The sequence below is a fragment of the Lagenorhynchus albirostris genome, chromosome 9 (genome assembly GCF_949774975.1).
Source record: "Lagenorhynchus albirostris chromosome 9, mLagAlb1.1, whole genome shotgun sequence".
Classification (NCBI taxonomy): domain Eukaryota; kingdom Metazoa; phylum Chordata; class Mammalia; order Artiodactyla; family Delphinidae; genus Lagenorhynchus; species Lagenorhynchus albirostris.
In genome coordinates, this window is record NC_083103.1 from 48,786,280 (window position 1) to 48,809,398 (window position 23,119).

Sequence of the window (23,119 nt, forward strand, 5' to 3'; positions counted from 1 at the left end):
ACATTTGCCAAATTCTCCATGTACCTCTGCAGCATTTTTGACTCTTGGTGGAGAGAAGTGTTAGAGGTTATTTGGCCTTCCCAACTCTTTGGCTCTTACCTCACAGGCCAGCAACACCACATGGAAGTTACTCAACCTACCAAGTACAGTCATTCTAATTATTCATCAAGTGACTGAGAACTGACTTTCTCCAAAAGTTCAATTACTAACTAGACTCTGTTACCCAGAGTAGAACCCCAACTCTAATAGAGGGACCACGATTATGCTTTTGATTTCTAGTTGTCAGGGTCAACTCAAACTTTAACCTTCAATGCCTTGGTATTCCCCTCTTTTTAGTATAAAATTGCCTGAGTAAATGGCCAAAGTTATCTTTTAGGAAGGTCTCAGGAAATCATCATGGTATATAATAGGCATGCTTTTTTCACAGTTCTTCCACTTAGGTATCCAGGTACCTCTTTAGTTACAGCCCTAGATCTTAACACTGGCACAGGTCTGGGAACTGAGCAAGAGACTGACTTTATTGGAGTGACCATCCTCAGCCTCCTCATCCTCCATTCTTGCCTTGTTCTATGAATGGTAAGCAGAGCCTTGCTGGATGCCCATCTGTTTTGGCCCTTGGGACACAGTATCCTATTAACTATCTTTAACACTCCCTGTGGGCCAAGCCCCTTTGATTTTCACCAGTTTTTAGAGTAATTTCAACCCTCTGGCTTGTTAAGTGCTTCCATCTGGCCTCTTGCTATGGCAAGGGGACCACAGCCATGTGCTCACAGTAGGAGTGGGAGATGACACAGGCTTTGTAAAGGGGCAGCTGCAGGTGGATCATCAGAGGCAGGGGCCCAATGTGGAATACACCCCAGAAGAGGCCAGCTAGCCCCAAACATCCCACCATAGTATGAGTGAGCACTGTGGTATGATGGAGTGGGTCGCAGATGGCTATGTAGTGGTCAAAAGCCATGGCAAGGAAGATGCCTTACTCAACCGTGGCAAAGCAGTGGATGAGGAACATTTGAGCCAAGGAGGCATCCAAGCCAATGTCAACAGCACCAAATCAGAAGATTCCCAGCAGTCTGGGAATAGTGGAAGTGAACAGAATGAACATCAATGATAGCCTCTAGGCACAGGAAGAAGTACATGGGCTGGTGCAGGTAGTGCTCCACCATTACCACAGCCAGAGTGGTGACATTCCCTTCCATGGCCACCAGGTATATGGAGCCAAAGGGGATGGAGAGCCAGATGTGCAGGGACTCCAATCCTGGAATGCCAGTGAGCTGGAAGGAGCTGGGTGTCGAGCAGACATTATGAAAAGTGAGTGTGGCTAGTTATAAATGCACCTTCTCACCTGTGCCTCAAAATGCAGTAGAACTTTTTTCTGGAAATAAAAGAAGAATATTCTTAGGTCCTATAATAAGGAATAGGTTGTTGACTAGATAAGATTCTATAAACATTCTTCAAAGTTACAGAATAATGTCACAAGTTATTACTATGTGAGGATATCTACAGATTTTTCAAGCACAGGCCAGAATACATATTTGAATGAAATGTATGAATATCTTTTTTGCAATATGACTCTCAAAGTAATGTTTTTGCATCAATGAAAGTGACCTAAGGTGGACAAGTAACTATTAAGTCATTTAACTCTTGTAGGTTGGCTATTAGGTATTTCTTAGAATCATATAAGCAGGATTCGGTGTGAGGGCTCCTTGATTAGAGATGCATTGATACTGAAAGATACAGTCTGGGACTCTAGATAGACCCCTGGGACTATCTAGACTCTATAGTAAGTCAAAGCTTAATCTTGGGGCCAGCATTAACTATTGGATGAGCTGAAATATTTAATCTGCAGACCAAGATCACAAGGCAGATGCAAGCTGGTGAAGAAGACTCTCCGGGGGGTGGAACAAAAATGATTTCTGACAGGTGAGAGCTGATGATTGGAGCTCAGTTTGTGTCTGCCCAAAGGCAGATCCATGCAAGGGCTTACTGCTTTCTTGGAGGCTGAGTGAGGATAAGATTCTAGAAGCAGAGAGGGTTCTCCCCAGGAGGGAAAAAATATAATATTCATTGTAGAATAGCATGAAGCCTAGATGACTATTTGGCCAAAGAATCGGATTTGCTCAGAGTTCAGTGCAATTGGCTAATGGGGAGATGTATATTGAGAAAGACAACATGGAAATACTTTTATATTTTTTTAGGATCTAAAGGATCATGCCAGAATGTGTTCCTATATACAATAGAAGAATGTCAGGGGAATAAGTATGTAAGAAGCTTTGTCTTCTACATCTTGAGCCTAGTTGCTTTGGATATAGCAAAGTAGCCAGTATCTGGCCTTTAGAATTTTTCAGATCTGATTTCATATCTTGGCAGTAGGAGCTTGAGGCAAATTACTTTATCCCATTAGTTAAATACAACTGACCTCATTCTACAACAAAATTAAGTAGTGTGTCCTAGAGAAGTCATGAGGATTGAATGAGAAGGCAGTGTCTGAGGAACAGTAACCCTAAGCTTTAGCTCTTTAGACAGTTGAGACTAATGTGTAAAACCAAAGATACATTCAGTAAACTTCAAGAAACGTTGGAATGTCTCTCTCCAGGTAGCCATGGTGCCAGGAGGATGGCAACTCGTGTAAGCTGTTTGTAGTGACTTTATCCCACAGAATCCCTCCGCTTGAGCTGGGTTTTTCCTCCATCTCAAGATTCTCATAGATGACTATGAATGAGAATAGAGAAAGTGTTGGCAGAAGCAGGAAAAAGGGAAGGTGAAAAGGCTGAGTTACTGGGGCTGGGAAAGAAAGTGTGCACAGGAGTCAGCCTGTGATTGAGATGAGGAGGTGGGGTGAGGCAAGGCTTTAGGCTGGGGGGACCCTGTCTTTGTTTCTTACCCTTTGTGTTGCTTATTCTCCATCTGTTCTCCATCTATTCCTCCAGATCTCTGTTCTCTGTCCCCAGAAGCTGACATTTATGGAGTACTGCTTTTCTTTTTCCCTCCAGTTTCTAGGTGGGTTCAGCCCATGTGATGCAGGAGATGAGAGGGTGAGACTAGCCATCAAGAACTTATTCCCCAGTCCCTTTCTGCCAGGCGCACTTGGCAGTGCTGTGATTTTCTACCAAAGACCACAGCTCCTGAAAAGTGACACCCCATCCCCCACACTTGTGTTCTGGCAACTGCATCTTGCCTTACCTGGTAGGCCTGAGTTAGGTGATGCTGCTCCCTGGGGTTAGTCCTGGGCCTCCACCATCCCCTGTCAGTTTCCTTAACCCTTCCCAGGCCTCTGTAGATGATCTCTTCAGTTGCCCCCTTGACCATGCCACTTCTTCTTTGGATATATCAGACCAGATCCCAATAGTGTACAGTCTTCACCAGTATCATCTCTTGAAAACCTGCCTGCTTCCTCACTAGGACACATTGGAAAGTGGACAACTTCACAGAACTAGTTCCAAAGGCAAAAGAGTTCTAATCTCATTGTGGTCAAATGCTAAATGATCTTTATCACGATTTTTAGATTTACAATAAAAGGGGACTTGTCTACTTCACTCCTACCTCCTAATTTACTGGCTCTCATAACTTGATGTTTTACCAAGCAAAGTGTAATCATGTGAAGAAATCTAGTTTCCCTCCAGAAAAGAGAGAGTCCTTAAATGGAAAAATCAGTGAGACTTGCCAAATGAATTTGTCTTCTGTTCTGATGCTTGTCTCCCTTACTGTGGTTACCTTCCTCCTATGTTAGTGGGGAAGCTGTTTGACTGTCTATCTTCCCTTCTGAAGTTATTTGAGTCCCATCACTACTGAGCCACACCCTGGGACAGTGGTTCCCTTCTAGGTTTGAGCAGAGAAGACACATTGTAGGATGATCTCACAGACCAAATTACATAAGAGGCTAAATCTATATCCAGTGAATTATGAGCATAAGAAATGTTTTCTCTCGAAAGTAGGCAGACCTCTACTACGTCTCAGACCTTGTTAGATCCAAGCCAAATGTCCTCAGTCCTGTGAACTGGCCTCAAGCCCTGGAGAAGGTGGATTTGATTTTTATCCCTCTTTCCTTCCTCATACCTGACAACACACAGAGCTGTTTTCCTGATGGATGTTCCATCTACATTTCATCTCTTCCTCTTCCTATCCATCTCCAGGAACGTATCATGAAACTGAAAGGGGTACCTACGACTGGAGGGATGCACTTCAGCTCCTGGATGGAGATGGATGAGCCTTGGGGTTAGCTTTACTGACTTCTATCCTTTCCCTAATATCGTAACACTCCTTAACTTATGCCTCCCTAGTCTGAATGGCAGCCCTTGCTGCTTAAACACAGTAGAAGGAGGCTACGGCAGCTCCTGTTCAGTGGGGCTGTGAGTATATGCGATCAGAGCAGGACAGCTCCCACCTGAGCTATAGCCAAATATATTTGCGAATACAAACCACAATTCTTAGCATTTTCACCCTGCTCACTACCTTTCTACATGGCTGAATTTTTCTTTTTCCCAAATGTGTCATGATCTTTTGCCCCTGATAATTACCGATGTTCTTTCCTGGTGTTGGAATAGCCTACTCATCTTCCTCTTCTGGCTAGTCCTTATACATGGCACATTGCCACAGCTTAGGTACCGACCTAAAGAGGCCTGTCTTTGTACTGCACACACATAGTACTCTGGATTGCTTGTTTACCTGCCTGTTTCCCTGAACAGAATATGTTTCATGAGAGTAGGGAGCATGTTTATCTCATTCTCTGTTGTAATACTTATGCTAGCACAGTGCCTGGCAATTGAAGAATAAAATACATCGTGCCTTTTTAAAGCACCTGGAGGTATTTTGGAGGTTCCTGTTTTGGCATTAGTGAACTAGAGGGCCTCTTCAGCCTCCTTGTGTATGGCTCTGTGTGGACTCCACCCTCTCTGTCTCCTTCCAAGAGAATTCCTTCCCTCTGGGTCTTAGAAACTTATATAGGAGCACGATCTAAAGTTGGTTGCCCAACTTTAAGTTCTTTCTTATAGGCTGGGAACACATACTGATGACCTTTGCTCCTTTTCTAGATCCTCCTTGTAAGATGTTCTTACCTGGGATGTGTAGTGTCAGCAAGAGCCTGGGGCTCTGCAAATGCCTGTGAGGCCTGGCACGTATAAGCATTCTGCTCAGGGGTAATTCCACTTGTAACCTTCCCACTATCTTAGTGGAGAAGGAAAATAGCAGTCTTTGTCCCAGAAGGATGGACACAGATTCTAAATTTGAACACAGCTATCCGCAGCATGTTAGGGTTGGTCCAGAGAGGTCTAAGTCTATGGAGGACAGACCTGTTAATTGAGTCATGATCCCTTGGGTCCAAGTCCTGCTCTTGTTTGTTGTCTGGCCTCCCTGGAGTCTGCAGCTAGTCTAAGGACGCCAAGTAGAAATCAGAAAGGCCTTTCTAGAAGAGGGATGAAGAATCTTCTTGGGATTAGAACTCAGCCTGGCTGTCAAACTTTAAGGAAGTTTGATACCCTTACAGTACTTGGAAGTGGTGGTAGAATCCTGAATTAACTTCAAGACAGACAAATAGCAATTACCTAAAAGTAAGATACTGCAGACTTTTCCCCTTGCTCTGGTTTACATTGTGAGGGAAGGACCCCATGGACTTGTGTGGAGCAGTGCATGTCCTTTACATCCTTCTGAACCTAAATTTCCCAACCTGAAATCCTGTTTCTTAGGAAGGGGAAAACCTGCTTTCTCAGTTTGACTTATCCCCTGGTGTGTCCTAATGGGCTTCTCTTGGGTTGTGGGGCATCACACTTTAGGACATGTGACAAGACATGGCCTTTGAAACTCCAGTGGCTTGAGTTTGCAAGCCAGCTCAGTGACATACCTACTGTGTAACCTTGAACAAGTTGTTTCACTTTCACTTCTTCAAGCATAAAGTGGGAATAATACCTATCTCTGGGTAGCTCTTATAATTGAGATACTATATACAAAGGGGCTAGTAAGGAAACTAACATACCAGGTGCTTAAATAGCATTGTTGTTACCATCACTGCTTTTTTGTTTCTTGGAGGGGTTAAACCTCGGAGAGACATTTTTTACTGTCTCTTTCAGACCAGGAGCCAGTATGGTCAGGGCAGTGGCTATGAAGTAGAATCAATGAAGAAAGAATTTACTTTTTACTCTTACTCCCCTTTTAGAGGATTCTATTTCTATGGCACGTCAGGAAAAGCTAGGAACTTCTAGAAGCTTGCTCTCTGCTCCCCAATCTTAAACTTTACTTTCTATGTAAAACTGCTTGTAGTTGATTTGAAATATAGTGTTATTTCTTCCAAACCTGTGCACAGGTTATACCCTCAGCCCAGTAAAAGGAGGAATTTCATTCCATACAGATTCATATCTAGCTTTTGAAACTTTGGTTCAGTAATCTCCTTGTCCAGTTGATGAACTCTGCCTTTAGAGTTTAATGGATGAGCTATGTTTCTTTTGTACCTGACTCTCTTGCATGATATTTAGAAATAAGTATTCAATAAGTCAGTGCATTTGAATTTAATCATATTATAGCTTAAAGTAAGGCTTCTGCCTTTAATAATTAGATTTTTTTAACATCTTTATTGGGGTATAATTGCTTTACAATGGTGTGTTAGTTTCTGCTTTATAACTAATAATTAGATTTTAAAGACCAACTCAGTACAACCTTTCTCAACTGATGGAAAGGTACAGAAGAGCATTAGAGATAAACATTTCCATAGACTATATCTTAAATATATATTAAATAAGATTTGTATTCAGCCTTGGAAGCAGAGATGAATCAGAAGCAAACTTTACCTGTGCTCATTCTAACACTGTCCAGGAGAGGGAATTCTGGCCCAAGGATGAGAAACCAATAGCAGACTGGGCTCTACAAAACAAAGGAAAACATCAACCTTGGTGTCACTAAATATCTTTTTAAAAAAATTTTATTTTATATTGGAGCATAGTTAATTAATGTTGTGTTAATTTCAGGTGTACAGCAAAGTGATTCAGTTATACATATATATGTATCTGTTTTTTTTCAAATTCTTTTCCCATTTAGGATATTACAGAATACTGAGCAGCGTTCCCTGTGCTATACAGTAGGACTTTGTTGGTTATCTACTTTAAACATAGCAGTGTGTACATGTCAGTCCCAAACTCCCAATCTATCCCTGCCCCACACCCTTCCTCCCTGGTAACCATAAGTTTGTTCACTAAGTCTATGAGTCTGTTTCTGTTTTGTACATAAGTTCATTTGTGTCATTATTTTTAGGTTTCGCATATAAGTGACATCTTTTTTTCTTAAGTGACATCTTATGATATTTGTCTTGCTCTGTCTGACTTACTTTATTAGTATGATAATCTCCAGGTTCATCCATGTTGCTGCAAATGGTATCATTTCATTCTTTTTTTTGCTGAGTAATATTCCATTGTATATATGTACCACACCTTCTTTATGCATTCTTCTGTCAATGGACATTTAGGTTGCTTCCATGTCTTGGCTATTGTAAACAGTGTTGCAGTGAACATTGGGGTGCATGTATCCTTTTGAACCATGGTCTTCTATGGATATATGCCCAGGAGTGGGATTGCTGGATCATATGGTAACTCTAGTTTCTTAAGGAACCTCCTTGCTGTTCTCCATAGTGGCTATACCAAGTTACGTTCCCACCAACAGTGCAAGAGGGTTCCCTTTTCTCCACACCCCCTCCGGCATTTATCGTTTGTAGATTTTTTGATTATGGCCATTCGGACTGGTGTGAGGTGATATCTCATTGTAGTTTTGATTTGCATTTCTCTAATAATTAGTGATGTTGAGCATCTTTTCATGTGCCTGTTGGCCATCTGTATGTCTTCTTTGGAGAAATGTCTATTTAGGTCTTCTGCCCATTTTTGGATTGGGTTGTTTGTTTTCTTGAGCTGTTTGTAAATTTTGGAGACTAATCCCTTGTTAGTTGCATTGTTTGCAAATATTTTCTCCCATTCTGTGGATTGTCTTTTTGAAAACAAGTTCCACCAAATGAGATATTCAGAGATCAAAAACAACTTCTCTCTTCAACTCTTGCTGGATATCTGGGGTTCTCTGAGCCACAAAGGGTCTGATTAACTAACTTGAAATTCCTCAGGTTATCTTTATCCACACCTGTATATTGCAATATGCGTCAAATCTGAGGGATTTTCTGGTGGCCATGGGCACACCCCTTACACCTTATTGAAACTTCCGCTTCGGCACTTGCTTTCAGAGCCCTACCAGGATGCCCTCTCCATAATGCTCAACTCAAGCCTTATCTTCTAGGTCATTCATGTCCCACCCTGGATCTGTGGTGGGAATTGCATTTGCTGCTGGTGCTCAGATAGGATTGCCAGGCAGTAACATGCAGTGTATCTGCCTCTTCATTAGCCTTTTCTAGCACCATCTCTCTCTTCCTCAGTCAACAGGGTAGTTAGTACACTTTGAACATAGCCCTACTTGAGTTGTGGGTGGCAGAGATGGAGAATAAATTTCCTATCCTGGTAGGGTCATTCCAAAAAGTTGGCATATTTTTCCAATTAAACAAGTCTGATGTGAAAAGGGAGAGTGAAAATAAAGGGGGGTAGGAGAGTGTCTCCACACAGATCCTGCTGCCTGATCTTGGGTATTTATTCCTCCAATGGGAATCTGCCTCAGTGGGAATTGCCCTACCTGAACAAGAGTGGCTCCCTGGCTGAATTGGGTGCCCTGTCAGGTACAGGAGGGAGAGATCGTCCCTCTCTCCTCCAGGTTGTTTTCTCTTCCTTCAGCTCCCACCAGAGTTGGTAGGAGTGTGTCAGCACTATGGGATCAAGGTCCCTGGCCCCTGCTTCCCCATTCTGTTCTCCATGCAACAGTGGCAGTGCTGTAGGATCATTTGTTTGTTGAATTTGTTCATCTCTCAATTCCTGAGAATTGGGTAAAACTTTTAATATCTCCTTATTGGAAGGAATTTTTTTGTATCATAATTGTATGCATGTTACATTTTCTCTGAATAGTCCCCCTTTGATGCAACGTAATAAAAGCCTGTATATAAGAAACTTCACTCCATTTTCCTCCCATTTCACAAAATAGTTCTAGTTGAAAGATGGTGTTACAATTTAGAGAGCCATTAGGGGCTCCAGATCCTGAGGAGAACTGAGGCCAAGTAGTGTTACAAGAGAACACCATCTTATTTCTTTTCATTGGTGCATAACTAAAATTCCCAATTCTTCAAAATACACCCTAGTGGGCTACAAGGTGGAACAGAGCTCTGAGTACTCATTTTTAGTTGTTCACGGCTGATGCTGTCAAATATCAAGCAAGCAAGCAAATACAATGAGGTCTCTCAGGGTTACAGATTGCTTAGTGCAATAGGGAATAATCCCAGCAAAATCAATGTCCCATCACAGACAGAGCCAAGTGACTAAGCGAAAAATACCCTGGTGCCAGTGCCTGTGAGCTCTACTACTTAACAGAGGCATCTCAGCCAGCAAGTGCTTTGTTTCCTTCACCACAAAATCAAAAGCATCATGGGCCAATGATGTCTGGTGGCAGCAAGCACTTGGTGCTGTCCATGAGACAAAGGTGCTCGGGCATCTTCTGGACAGAACTTGAGAACTGCCACTAGCCAGGGGCCAATGTGCCATGGGCAAGATGCCCACTCAGGATGGTAGTGCCTTTGTGGTCACCAAAATTGTTACTAAATGGATCTCAGTTTCACTCACCTGACACACAGCAAAGCCAATCTACTGACACTGGCTTGTGATAAAGGAAACTACAGTGTTTATTTGCAGAGCACCAAGCAAGAATAAGCAGCTAATGCTTAAAGGCCCCAATCTCTCCAATGACTTTCAGGCAATGGTTTTTAAAGAACAAAATTAAGGGTAAGGGTCTTAAGTGCATGATCAACTCATGGGTTCTTCTGATTAGTTGGGTCTTAAGCAACAAAGAGATATTTATGGGTCTTGAGCATCACTCTTCTTGCTCCCAATTGATGGGGTCTCCATGGCTGTGGTCAGCATTTTCCACCTGGTGGGGTCCTGGTTTCTGCAAAATGACTGAAGCATATGCATCAGATTGTTAGCTATATCCCTTGGGGAGAAGCTAGGAGTCCTGTGACCGTTTTATGGTGGAAGTCCTGTGACCGCTTTATGGTTGACTGGTTGTTCAAATTATTACTTTTCTTGCTTAACTGTTTTTCGTTTTTCTGCATTTTCTCACTTCTCTAATTACTAACTGCTCAAGGCTGCTCTTTGGAATTCAGAAGGTCTCGGAAGGCTTTTTTTTTTTTTTTTTTTCAAACAAGCAGGGGGCATTGAAGAACTTGTATCTGGAAGTCCCAGTGGGTCCTGCTCAGTTTCAAATCTATAAATCTATGCCTTGATTAATCTGGCAAATCATTGCCCCTTGCATTTCCTGGTCAGAGTTTTCATTATAATCTTTGCCTTCCAGCTCTTTAAATTCTTCCAAACTGGGGTAAATAGAAGAGATGTGCTTGGGGCCCTTTAGGTCTATCCAATCTCTGGTAGTGCTGCATTAACACCTTTGTTTTACTCCATCATTGTCCACTTTATTTATTCTGTTTCTCAGTCACCTAAAGTTTCACTCTGCTAGAGTTCCTTGACACTCCCCTTTGTCTCTCCCCATTTTCTTAATTACTCTAATGTTCTTGGTATTAGTCAGATCCATACAAGGAAGCTGAGAGAACAAATCATTGTTTAATTTTGTAGGAGTAAAGTTACATGAGATACGTATGCAAGAGGGGCCCCCTTAATTACAGCATTTACCATACCTGGCTAATGGACATATTCAGGAGGTGAATATCCTGGTCAACATAAAGCCGATCCCACATGGTTTGCATGCAAAGCATATCAGCTGCTTCTCTGGGGTGTTCCATTTTGGCATTTATAGGGGGAGTTGGGAAGTTCCCCTCCTCAGGATAAACACTCTTTATAGTAGTGGCTTTATCCAGTCCACCAAGCTGGCTGTTCCCTCAGAAATAACCTCCCATGTGTCTGGATCACAAACAGCTGTCTCATTGTTCAATAGTGAATTGCAGGTGCTGTATCAACACAAACATATGCTTGCATTCTGTAGCATTCAAATCCAAAGACACAGCCCCCTAACTGGTTGTTCTCACAATGCATTTTATTTTATTTATTTATTTATTTTTTGCGGTACGCGGGCCTCTCACTGTTGCAGCCTCTCCCGCTACGGAGCACAGGCTCCGGACGCGCAGGCTCAGCGGCCATGGCTCACGGGCCCAGCCACTCTGCGGCATGTGGGATCCTCCCGGACCGGGGCATGAACCCGTGTCCCCTGCATTGGCAGGCGGACCCCCAACCACTGCACCACCAGGGAAGCCCTCACAATGCATTTTAGTAAAGATTCTTTAGTAAGTTGGTTCTGATCCACAAAGTAACAGTTCTTTGACACTATATCTTCTGTTTCAGTAGTTCCTTAGTTTTGTCCTTCTAAATTGACTAGCATCGTGGTGTGGTTATAGCTGGTATTTCTAACTACCTTCTTCCACTATTCGTTCTGTATTACCTTTACCTTCAGCAAGCACCTCAACTTGTCATTGTTCTTTACTTAGTAGAGTGACCCAAATCTTTATTCCTGAATAATATGGTCGATTAGTAGTCCTGCCTGAATTGGGTTGTTGGAGTTTTCCATTGACCTTAATCACAGGGCATGGTAATACCTAAGGAATCTCCTGTATATCCAGATACCTTCTTCCTTACTTCCATTGTGAAGTAGTAGACCAATTTCCCCTCGGTAGTAAAGATCAATCTTACCAGCCCACAGAGTAATTCCCTACTTTACCTTTTGATTCAGACATGAGCTCAAAGTGACTGGGTGGCAATCTTAACTTTCAGTTCAATGGAATCATTGTGTCTCCTGGTAGAAGCTTTGAAACTAAGACTTCTAGGTCAACAAGGCATTGAAACTAAGACTTCTAGGTCAACAAGGCATAAGGTTGTGGAAACAGCAAAAATTTTGCTAGTAGCTCACTCCCATTTTATTCCTTCATTCCTAGACCTGTGAATCCTGGCTATGGGAGAAATAGTACCATATATTGGATGCTGATTCAGAGAATACGCAGCCTTCTGGAGAACCTTCTGCAGGCTTGCAAGGTATTGCTAACTAGCTGGTATTGTAACTGAGCCTTCAAAAGGCCATTCCATTGTCCTATAAATCCAGCTGCTTCAGGGTGGTGGGAAACATGGTAACACTAGTGAATTCCATGAGCAGGGACCCATTACTGTACTTCATTTGCTGTGAACTGAGTTCCTGTCAGAAACCATGGAATACCATGATGGTGGATAAGGCATTCTATATGTCCACAGATAAGTTTGGAAGAAGCATTGCATGCAGGGAAGGGAAAACCATATCCAGAATGTCTATTCCAATAAGAACAAAACACTGCCCCTTCCATGATGGAAGCAGTCTAGTGTAATCAACCTGTCGCACGGTAGCTGGCTCGTCACCTTGGGGAATGGTGCCATATTGGAGACTTGGTGTTCATCTCTGCTACTGCCAGATTGGGCAGTCAGCAGTGACCATAGCCAGTTTGGCCTTGGTGAGTCCATATTACTGAGGTCATACATAACCTCCATCCCTGGCACCATGGCCACTTTGTTCATGACTCCATTGGGCAATGACAGGGGTGGCTAGGAAAAGAGACTGATTAATATCTATAGGGCAGGTCATCCTATCCACCTGACTTTTAAATCCTCCTCTGCTGAGGTCATCCTTTGATGAGCATTCACATGGGGCACATCTTCATTTTTTTGCCCTTCCTGAGAAGTCTCTCATTTTCCCTAAATTTTCTTGTTACCAATTTTCTCATTATGTTCCTTCCAAGTCCCTGACCATCCAGCCAAACCATTGGCCACAGCCCATGAGTCAGTATATAATTGCACCTCTGGCCATTTCTCCTTCCAAGCAAAAGAAAACAAGCAGCTGTGCTGATCAGAGTTCTGCCCACAGAGGGATTTTTCTTCAGCACTTTCCTTTAGGGATGGCCCAGAAAGGGATTATAGGATGCAGCATCCATTTTTGGGTGGTACCTGTATATTGTACAGAACCTGCTATAAACTAGGTCCAAGTCTTAGGTTCCTCTGTAAACTGATCCTAGGGGACTCCTCATGAGGTCATAGCTGTAAGTATGGAGAAAGTGTAGCAGGAGTGCAGACAGTGGGCATTGGGGCCACTTCATGTAACTTGTGCCTTCGGGACCTGCTTGGGTCTGATCACATGTGTACCACTTCTCTTTGATGGAGTCCTGCTGTTCAAGCTCCACTTAATGGCTTGGTGAGTCAGATAAAACCCAGGTTAGGAAGGGAAGCTCCAATCACATGGTCACTTGATGGCCCATGCTCAAGCATTCAGCCTCTACTAAGGCCCAGTAGTAGGCCAAGAGCTATTTCTTAAGTGGAGAGTAGTAATCCACAAAAGACGTCAGGGCTTTACTCCAAAATCCTAAGTCCCTCTACTGCAATTCATCTATAGGTGCCTGCCAAAGGCTCCAATCAGCATGCCTATCTGCCACTGATACTTCAAGCATCATTGGATCCTATGGCCCAGGTGGCAAGGGAGCTTGTTCAGCAGCCTGAGACTGCTGCAGATTCTATTGCCAGGCCCCAGTCAAAACTAGAAGCTTTGAGTGTCACTCAGTAAGTGGGCTGGAGTAACACACCCAAATGAGGAATATGTTGCCTCTTAAGCCCCCCAAAGAAGGCCACTAGGCATTGTGGTTTTTTTTTTGGTTTTATAAGAGGCCAGATGCACCAACTTATCCTTCACCTTAGAAGGGATATCTCAACATGCTTCACACCACTGGACCCATAGAAGTTTTTTTTAATTCATTTTATTCAAGTGTAGTTGATTTACAATGTTGTGTTAATTTCTGCTGTACAGCAAAGTGATCCAGGTACATATATATGTGTATATATATACATATATATACATGTATATGTATATTATTTTTCACGTTCTTTTCCATTATGTTTTATTACAGGATATTGAGTATAGTTCCCTGCGCTATACAGTAGGACCTCCTTGTTTATCCATCTATGTATAATATTGTGCATCACCTAATCCCAGACTCCCACTCAATCCCTCCTCAATTTACCCTCCCTCTTGGCAACCTCAAGTCTGTTCTCTATATCTGTGAGTCCGTTTCTGTTTTGTAGATAAGTTCATTTGTGCCATATTTTAGATACCACATATAAGTGATATCATATGGTATTTATCTTTCTCTTTGTGACTTACCTCGGTATGATAATCTCTAGGTTCATCCATGTTGCTGCAAATGACATTATTTCAGTCTTTTTTATGGCTGAGTAGTATTCCATTATATATATATGTGTGTGTATATATATATATATCAGTGAACGTTTAGATGGCTTCCATGTCTTGGCTATTGTGAATAGTGCTGCTATGAACATTGTGGTGCACATGTTTCTTTTTGAATAGAGTACTGTCCAGATAGGTGTCCAGGAATGGGAGTGCTAGATCATATGGCAACTCTACTTTTAGTTTTTTGAGGAACCTCCATACAATTTTCCATAGTGGCTGCACCAATTTATAGTCCCACCAATAGTGTAGGAGGGTTCCCTACTCTCCACACCCTCTCCAGTGTTTGCTATTTGTAAACTTTTTAATGACAGCCATTCTGACTGGTGTGAGGTGGTACCTCACTGCAGTTTTGATTTGCATTTCTCTAGTGATTAGTGATGATGAGCATATTTTCATGTGCTTATTGGCCATGGCTGTGTCTTCTTTGGAGGATGTCTATTTTTTGACTGGGTTGGTAATTTTTTGTTATTGAGTTGTATGATCTGTTTGTATATTTTGGAAATTGAGCCCTCGTTGATTGCATTATTTGCAAATATTTTCTCCCAGTCTGTAGGTTATCTTTTCATTTTGTTTATGGTTTCCTTTGCTTGCAAAAGCTTATAAGTTTGATTAGGTCCCATTTGTTTATTTTTGCTTTTATTTTTATTGCCTTGGGAGACTAACTTAAGAAAATATTGCTATGATTTGTGTCAGAGAATGTTTTCCGTATGTTCTCTTCTAGGAGTTTTATGGTGTCGTGTCTTATATTTAAGTCTTTAAGCCATTTTGAGTTTATATTTGGGTGACATGATGGAGTGTTCTAACTTGATTGATTTACATGTGGCTGTGCAGCTTTCCCAGCACCACTTATTGAAGAGACTGTCTTTTCCCCATTGTATATTCTTGCCTCCTTTTTTGAAGATTAGTTGACCGTTGGGGTGTGGGTTTATTTCTGGGCTCTCTATACTGTTCCATTGATCCATATGTCTGTTTTGGTGCCATTGCCACACTGTTTTGATTACTCTAGCTTGTAATATTGTCTGAAGTCTGGGAGGGTTATGCCTCCTGCTTTGTTCTTTTTCCTCAGGATTGCTTTGGCAATTCTGGGTCTTTTATGGTTCCATATATATATTTTAAGATTACTAGTTGTAGTTCTGTGAAAAATGTCATGGGTAATTTGATAAGGATCAGATTAAATCTGTAGATTGCTTTGTGGACTCATAGAAGTTTTATTGAAGTAGAAGGCCCTTGAATGTAATACTTTATATTTTAGAGCAGTTTTAGGTTCATAGCAAAAATGAGCAGAGGGTACAAACTTCCTATATATTCCCCATCCCCACACATGCATAGTTGCCTTCATCACCAATATCTCCCAAGAGAGCAGTACATTTGTTACAAGTGAACCACATAGATGCAAACTACACCCAAAGTCCATGGTTTACATCAGGGTTCTCTTGGTGTTGTATGGGTTTGGACAAATATATAATGACATGCATCCACTGTTGGTATCATACAGGATATTTTCACTGCCCTAACATCACTTTGTGCTACCTACTCATCTTTCCCTATGCTAACCCCTGCAACCACTGATCTTTTAATTGTCTCAGTAGTTTGGAGATTACTGTAAAGGGCGGAGATGGAACTGAGCCAGTAACTTTCAGACTGTGCATGTGTTGCACAATCTAAGCTTCAGTATCCTCTTTTTGAAAATGGAAGTAATGATAGTAACTCCTCATGGGTTAGTTATAAGGATATAATGAGATAATGAATCTAAAATTCCTGCATACTCACTGGCACATAAAAAAACAATTTGCCTTTTAATAACCATATTTTATCATTCACTGAAAGGCCTATGGGAGGATCAGGCATAAAGAATAACTGCAGAAAGTTCCTTGGGAAAGCCAAAGAATGTCTGCAATTGTGCCTCACTCGTAAATGTACCAGCCTCAGCTTTAGAAAACACTCTCTGTCCTCTGCTTCTCTGTAGAAAATCATATCAACAGAGCCAGCTTTCCTCTGTTCTCCTTGGCTGCCCAGTACCCACCCCTGTAAATCTGAGGCTTTTTAACTAGTGACACCCACCTAATTATAGTCTTGTGATGGTAAAAGTCTAAATACCTCTAAATATTTCCTTGTATAACAAGTAAAAAAATTATAATCATAGACTCAGTTGTGCAAAATGTCATTTACTTCATTCTTTCTCTTTCTGCATTATTTATGCACAGTGGGGGTTAGAATAATAATAAAATCAAACTGAGTTGTAGAAGATAGCACTTCCAACCAAATTCAATCAACTTTGGATTTCTTAGTCAATTCCAATTTATAATTTAGTCTGATACAGGATTAACTCCCCCCCGCCCCCGCTCCCCCCCCCCCACAGGAGTTTTTATATCACCGTCTTCCTTGTGCTAGATTTAAAACTGCAGTAGGGGATGGGTGGGTTCTCACATGATTGCCACCTTGGTACTCATATGGGAGAGGACTGTCTCCTGCTTCCTTGGCTGGCCTCAACTCCAGATACATCCTATGCTGTAATTATGGTATTTCTTCACACTGTGGCCTCTGGTACATGACCTCCTTCTACTAGAGTCTCTAATACTGTTGATCCACTGAGATTGCAGTCACAGCCCCATAGTACCCTGGCAGAGACTATCTACTCTATCTTTCTGTTACTCATCCCTTTGTCCCAGCTGCTGAACCCTCTGCAAACTGACCTGACTGATCACTCTTACTCTCTCTCAGCCAACTTATTTATTTTACTTATGCCCCAGGAATGCTTAGGATCCACTTCCACACCACTTGGAGCCTTGGGAGCCTAAGTTTAAGGAGTGGGAGGCATGGTCCTAACTAATGTTCTTCCTTCTGCCAGGCACAGAGGATCTTTGTGCCTAACCTAATCTGAAACCAGGAAAATAAACCTATTCTGCCATATCAGATGCGCTCATACATCTTTTGTCATCTTTTTTTTATTTGTCTTTCTCTTTCTGACTTACCTCAGTATGATAATTTCTAGTTGCAACCATGTTGCTGCAAATGGCATTATTTTGTTCTCTTTTTATGGCTGAGTAGTATTGCATTGTGTATATATTGACCTGGGTTTGAAACCTGGTTCTACCATTGTGTCTACAAAGACACAATGTTTTCACTGTCATGCTATCACTGTGCTACTACTCCCTCTGTTGGGACATCCTTCATTGAGGTGGACCAATAATGAAGAGAGAGAATTGTTCAACAGACTTGTTTTGTTTAACCAGAGGTCCTGCTGGCTCCTAGAGTTTAGGACAGGTACCTCATAGCAGATCAGGCTCACTTACTCTCATCTGTTTCAAGAAAGTTCAGCTCTGTATAATTCTATTTTGAACCATGAATCAGTGAGAAAAATAATACTTCTGTTTCTGTATTATCTCTGGGAAGAACTTCTGCGAAGGATTAAATGACCGAAATTTATAAGTGTTAGTTTGTTTTAAGGCTTATAGGCCCAAACCAGGAAATTCCTGGTTCAGATAGCTTTCTTAGCTTGACACACCCTCTGTTGAGTGCCTCCTTATCTTTCAAGGCTCTTTCTGAGCTAACAATATAGTCTTACATAAGAGAGAGATCTTGACTGGCAGGCTTCCCCAGGATGAATCTTCCCAAGCCTCCCTGAATGTCTAGGTTTCTGAATTAAAATTTTTTGTGTAAAAATAAATACTTATCTATAAAAATCAAGCTATGAGATTTTATGACTATATTTTAAAAAAACAGTAGTTCATTTGTACTCAACTATATATGACCTTGAATGAGAGATTTACCTACTAATTTTGGGACTTCAATGGCATCTGTAAAATGAGATTTTAGCAGATCACCCCAAGCTCCTTTTTAAGTTCTAAATTAAAAAGAAATAGTGGGTCTCACCAAGGGAGAGAGGGGTGGACCCTTTTACATGCCTATGAGGACCAGATATAGAAGCAATATTCCATTAAGGATCTTTCAGCAGGCTCAGCTTCTGAGGATTTTTATCCCTCATTGAATGATTATGGAAACTGCTGTTTCTGATCATGATACAGGATCTAGAAGTTTTCCTTCCATTCTTGTTTTTCATTCTTATATCTTTCTTGTGGGTGATATTGCTGGTAATGGCAGAAACTTGGAACTATAGAATAGTATAGACTGTAGCCAGAGTCAGAAGATGGGAAGAAGCAAGATGTCAGTCATCAAATAGATTGCACTTAGACTCACAACTAACTCTTAGGCAAAACTTTGAAGCAGCCATCAGAAAACCAAGCACTTACCAAGCTGGAATAGGGCAGAGAATCAGGGCAGAGTAGGCTTTTAGGAATGGGTGCTGAGAGAGACCATGGATGAAAGGTTCTAACTCTAGTATTCAAGTCTCTTTGATGCTGGTCTCTCACACTTGGTCTCCTGTCACATTGCCCTATAGCTCTGATCCTGTAATTCATGAGTACAAGAATACCACCTGTACCATTAAGGGCTCAATAAATGTTTGGATATATGGATGGATGAATGAAAAAATTTCTCTAAGTTCAGATTGATGAGATGATCAAATTGTGTATGACTCAGGGGTTTTACAAAGTAATGTAATTAAGATGTTACTGTCTTGAGGCTTCAGAAAAAACTTAGAGTCATAGGTGGTTATTGGTTCCACCAATAGCCCAAGCCAAGTGCTGACAGTGGACTTGGCGATCATTATTAAGGATCAAATTGGTACTTATGTTATCTATAAGTTGACACTGCACCATGCACATAATATTAGTTTCTTGATTAGTGCTTAACCTCATGAGGGATTAAGATAGGTAAAACCACTCTGAAGTCCTATAGTGGAAGCCAAGTTGTTTGATCTGCATTTCTATATTGAAGATAGGTCCATCCAAATCCTGCCCATTCTGGAAGTTTCAGATCAAACACCAGGGTCTGCATATGTGCTTTAGAGAATAGATTCTCCAACTTTTTGCAAGCGAACTCCTTAAATGCATGAGGACAAATGCAATTTTTCAAAATCAAGTTTACATCTAGAATCTTTATCATCCCATTAAATAATTCCAAATATATAATTCCTGGGTTATACTTAATATGGTCATTTAAAAATAAAACTGCTGCATTAAAATTTTAAATATATTCAATGTTATAAAAAATAATTGATACCTACCATTACCTGTTTAAATTAAGAACAAACTCTTAACAGTCAGAAAATTTATATCATCTTTTTCTTTTTAAAATTGTAGCATTTGTCTTGAAAAAGAAGTGACATTACAGCCTCAGTGTCACAAAAGTTTCAGAAGTAAGGAGGGAAGCAAAGCCAGGACCAACCAACCATTCTCAGAGGGAGGTCTCAGCATTATAGGAACTCACCTACCAAAAATGAAACTAGACATCTCCCAATCTGAGATCACACCTAAGGGAGACCTTCTCTCAGACTCCTAGGCTCTAGTCGTGTGGTTTACTGAGGGTAGCAGCAAGGGTCACTCTTCAGTCCAGTCCTAGTTTTACTCACTGAGCTTCTCAAACACAATTGTGCACGAAACTCCTCTTCTAAGAATGACTATAGAAATACTTAGGATTCAACTCTACTTGGTATCACAACCACTTAAAAAATACACCAAATGCCATCCCTGGGTAAAGGCGGGGGGACTTAACCCTTGGACTAGAGCAGAAATCAGAACATGCTTTCCCAAGAAGGAGGTAAGAATAGCTGAAGTAGACTTAAAAAATTCAAGTCAGTATACTGTAGATTTGATCATTCACGTGTTTATGTGTATGTATGTATGTATCAAAGACCATAGCCAGATTCTGGCATTTCTACCTTCACGGAATACAACAAAAATCAAGAATGACATAAACGTAGAAGTAGTCATTGGAACATGAGGAAATGTGGAGTTGGTAAAGGATTGAAGAAATCATGAAGTGATAGACAATCCATAAACTGTAGAAGCAGACATCTGAATTTAAACTATTGAAGGTGTGTGTATATATATATATATGTGTATATATGTATACATATATGTGTATATATACACATATTGATTACTGTATTATGTAAACAAACAATATGTACTTTATCACATGGCATTATATTAGTATTTTATATTATAAAACATACAATAATGTAAATATTAAAAGGCTTAAGAAAATAGGAACAAAAGGAAACTTTAAGATTCTTCCTTTACCTGAGTAGACCATTTTGTGCCCCTGTTTTGCAGACCAACCTTTTTAGACAATTGGGGACTTTGGAATCTATGAGAACATATGCACCACTTTGACATCTTCAGTAGTTTAAATTCAGATTTCTGCTTCTACAGTATATGAACAGTCTATCACTTCATGATTTCTTCAACTCTTTACCCAATTCCACATTTTCTTAGGTTCTGATGACTACTCCTGCTTTGATGTCATTCTTGATTTTTGTTCTATTCATAGAAAGCCAGGATCTGGCCATGGCCTTTGATTCTTTCTATACTGTCTGATTAAGTGATCACATACACTTTAAAAAATCTGACTTCCAATTTTATGCATGTGGTACCCCCAAAATACATCAAACATATACATTCACAGGAGCTAGGGTTCATAGGGCAGAGTACCAGAGAGGAGAGAGCTGCAGAGAGAGAGAGAATGCATTGGAGATCTTCAGTCTTCATCTGAGTACTGTTCAGTGCTTACAAAGGAGGAAAATTACCTGAAACTAGGGAAAGCCCACTCAAAATCAGAGGAAAAAAATCTCCAATGCTCATACAAGGCTGGGAATAGTTTCTGTTCCCACAAGCCAGAGTGGAAAGCCTCATAACTTACAAGTCACCATAGATTTTTCAAAAATGTTTTTATTCAGTAGTGGTAACAAATAAAGCCTGAACTAAAAGCTTCTCTAGTCCTGACTAATAAAACCTAAAAGCAAAACCTGAATGGAATCAAACTGTTTTCAACAACTTAACCACGTCCCAGAACAAAGCTCAAGAATATATATAAGAATACAGGAATAAAGATGCAGACATAGAGAATGGACTTGAGGACACAGGGAGGGGGAAGGGTAAGCTGAGATGAAGTGAGAGAGTGGCATGGACATATATACACTGCCAAATGTAAAATAGATAGCTAGTGGGAAGCAGCCGCATAGCACAAGAAGATCAGCTCAGTGCTTTGTGACCACCTAGAGGGGTGGGATAGGGAGGGTGGGAGGGAGGGGATATGGGAATATATGTATATGTATAGCTGATTCACTTTGTTATACAGCAGCAACTAACACAACATGTAAAGCAATTATACCTCAATAAAGATGTTTTAAAAAAAGAAAGAATACAGGAGTATCCAGTACCCCAAAATTCAACACATCTGGCATTCAATAAAGAAATTACCAGGAAAATATACATAATAAAAATCAATCAGTCAAAACCAATAAAATAGGTACCTATGATAAAGTTAGCATATAAAGATATTAAACAATTATAAAGATATTTTGTATATTCAAGATCCTAGAGAAAATATTGAACATGTCAGATACAGGCCTCAGAAGATGTAAAAAATAACCAAATCAAATTTTGAGAGATGAAAACCACAATATCTGAGATGAAAGAAAAACACATTTATCTATGAAAATTACAATATCTGAGATGAAAAATACAATAGAGGGAGGTAACAAGCACAATAGTGATGCAGAAGTATTCCAAGCAAAACACATGAAATGATATTCAAGTACTTTGGTTACTTCTAATGTGTTTGCTAAAATGTAGACTGAAGCTTGACTTCCTTGTTTTGTTAGCCGGTATTCTAAGTCTGTCATTTGGTCATTTCCAAGCTTTCAATGGGCTGGGGCTGTCATAGCTAACATGGATGTCTGGGTCACTCAATGATTCATGTAGAGGCATTGTCTGGGCAACTTACTGACAGTTACTCAGGGTCCAGGAAATCCAGAGCTAGGGTGCATGAATGATTGGAGGTGTTGTAATTAAGTTAGAATTCGTTCAAATGCATTTTCTGTATCCTCTTGTATTTGTGTAATGGTAAACCTTCAAGTCTAAAAATAGCTTGCATGTACTGTTCTCATGAGGGCTGTGCTCCATCTAAGCACACAGTGTTGATATAAGATAGGAAATAACTGTGAATAAAGCTAACAGTGCATACTGTTGTTTATTACATGGTAATGGAGTTCATATACTATTAGACTTCTGTGTGGGGCAAAAATCACTCTCTGTGGGAGGGTATGAGTGTCACCTAAAAGGCAAGGTCATTCCTGTACAAAACATAGGGACAAATCAGATCTTATATCCTGGGAATACTTAATCAATTATATTCAATTTACTAAATAATAATGACAGAAACAGTTATTTTCCAGAATGTACTGTGGAACAAATACCCACAAAAATCTCAGTGGCATACAACATAAAATGTATGTTGTACATACATAAAAATGTATCTCTCATACATCTGGAGATTGGCTGAGATGACTGCTGATCTCAACTGGATTTGCTTATGCATCTGAAGGTCAGCGGAGGATCTGATGATCCAAGCTGGACTTGGCTGTGAGGCTCTGCTTCAAGCTGCAAGTTGATCAGGCAGCTCTGCTCCACTTTTCCCACCTTATCCTCCTTGGACCAGTGTGCTAACCAGGGCACATTCTCATGGTGCAGCAGAGTCAGAAGACAACAAGCCCGACTGTATAAGCAAATTTCAAGCCTCTGCTTGTACCACATCTGCTTATACCCCATTGATCAAAGTGATGCAGATGGCTATCCTCATGGTCAATATGTGGGGAAGTATACTCTGGGAGAGTGAATATTTTTGAACAATTTGTCACATAGAATGCTTCATCTTTACTGAGAAAAACCAAACTAGAGTT

At 40.8% G+C, this 23,119-nt stretch overlaps 1 pseudogene; it reads right to left on the reverse strand.

Moving 5' to 3' along the window:
• Window positions 1–739: 739 nt before the first annotated feature.
• Window positions 740–20,472, reverse strand: LOC132526499 (olfactory receptor 52M1-like; annotated as a pseudogene).
• Window positions 20,473–23,119: the final 2,647 nt, after the last annotated feature.